The sequence below is a fragment of the Euphorbia lathyris genome, chromosome 7 (assembly GCF_963576675.1).
Source record: "Euphorbia lathyris chromosome 7, ddEupLath1.1, whole genome shotgun sequence".
Lineage (NCBI taxonomy): Eukaryota > Viridiplantae > Streptophyta > Magnoliopsida > Malpighiales > Euphorbiaceae > Euphorbia > Euphorbia lathyris.
In genome coordinates, this window is record NC_088916.1 from 63,753,671 (window position 1) to 63,755,721 (window position 2,051).

The following is a 2,051-nucleotide window of genomic DNA, read 5'->3' on the forward strand; positions in this document are numbered from 1 at the left end:
AACGGCATAAGATTTATGCTTGCACCAAGATCACATAAAGCACGTTTAAAATGAACCTTGCCTATTGTACAGGGAATGCTAAAACTACCAGGATCTTTAGATTTTTTAGGTAACGGATTTGTTAGCATGGCAAAACATTCCTGGCTTAGCATTACAGTCTCATGATCTCCTAATTTTCTCTTTTTAGAGATCAGCTCTTTTAAAAATTTTCCATACACAGGCATATTCTCAAGAAGTTCAAGAAACGGGAGGTTAATCTCGATTTTCTTAAACACATTCAACATTTTGGAATAATCCTTGTCTAACTTAGCTCTCCCAGAAGTAGGATAAGGCAAGGTAACCTGTGTTGGTGGTACATCAGTTTCAGTAATCGGAGTTGGATCAGAAACACTTACCTGTGGAGCAGACGGGGTAGAGATATTACCAGGAATCGGGTCTGAAGCCTTGTCTTGCTGAGGCACAAAGACTGGTGCGCTTACCTGTGTTCCGCTCCTAAGCGTGATTGCTCGTGCTTCCTCTTCTACCAATTTACTGACCTGTGTTTGAAGCCTTTGGCAGAAAGCTTCATTGTGTGCCAATCTTCCTTCTATGGCACTCAGGCTCTCTCTCAGGACATCTATACTTCTCTCCCATTCAGTCTCAGAACCTGATCCTCGATGTCTGTCCTGCTGCCAATGCGTGCCATTTGACCCATACTGTTTTAGATAATGGATCTGTTCAAGTACAATCGGGCACTCCACGTTCTTATGCCCTCCGCTACACACCTCACAGCTTGCTACTAGTTCTGATGATTTCAGGTGAGTTTCCAGTAGATCTACTTTTTCTGTAAGCGCTGCTATCTGATGATTTGATTCTGAAAATATTCCAGGGAACTCTTTAGCTGTTGTGCCTCTTCTTGGAGCCGGCTTCTCAACTTGCCAACATGCGCTCCGTTCAGCTAATTCTTTCATCTGATTGTATGCTTGAACTGCAGTCTTGTTGAATAGATTTCCTCCCGCTGCTGCATCCAGAAAGGCACGGCTGACAGGAGATATTCCTGAGTAGAACATGTCAACAAGCTGGTACCGCTGGTAACCATGGTGGGGGCACCGTCTTAACAACTTCTGGAACCTCTCCCAGGCTAGATGCAAGTTCTCACTATCGGACTGCCTAAACGAGGTGATGTCGCTTCTGAATTGTGCAGTCTTTGACGGAGGGAAGTACTTTGCTAGAAACGCTGATACTGTAGTGTCCCAGTCAGTGAGAGACCCTGGCTCAATGGATTGTAGCCATTCTGCAGCTTCTTCTTTCAAAGAAAATCTAAACAGCTTCTGGAAGATCTGTTCAGATGCAACGTCTTCACACTTGAAAGTGCTGCAGTATTCCATGAATTTGTCAAGATGTGAGTTAGGATCTTCGTAGTAATCCCCACCGAACTGTCCCGAGTTCTGGATCATCTGAATCATTGTTGGTCTGATTTCAAATGACATTGCTGTTATTATCGGATCGAGGATGCCAGAGGTGCTTATAGGCCGCTTTGCCCTCAACAGCTCCATGACCAACGGATCTTCGGCCATTGTGTCACCCTTTTTCGTCCTGCAAGAACAATATCAGCTTAAGAATCAAAATGCAATGATGAGTAATTCCCAGAACCTCGGTTCTTCGAATTCCAAACAATTATATAAACCTATCACCAAAAGTAAAATAGTCCCCGGCAACGGCGCCAAAAACTTGATGCTCGTAAAATATATAGTAGTTGACAGGACAAGTGTATCCTATCGCAGTAAGTAATACAGTGCTAAGCACAGGATCGAACCACAAGGACTATTTATCACAACTAGTCGGCCCAAAGTGGGAACACAATTGTTCGGAAGGGTAAATATGGAGTAGAGTGATTAAAGAGGCTAATTTCTAAAATGAAAGATAAAAACGTTTGACAGGGAAGAATTCGAATTAATTGATGAGACAATCTAAGATGGGGATTCCCTTAATTGGATCCCATGTATGATTTACTGGGATTTAGTTTCATATCATAATGATAATTGACGGTAACCACCTAATTAACCATGTGG

At 42.9% G+C, this 2,051-nt stretch overlaps 1 non-coding gene across 1 annotated transcript; it reads left to right on the forward strand.

The window, feature by feature from the left end:
- The first annotated feature begins 1,071 nt into the window (after positions 1-1,071).
- Positions 1,072-1,178, forward strand: LOC136201729 (small nucleolar RNA R71). Its single transcript, XR_010674071.1, has one exon. It is a non-coding gene; the product is annotated as a small nucleolar RNA R71 (small nucleolar RNA).
- The last annotated feature ends 873 nt before the right edge of the window (positions 1,179-2,051 follow it).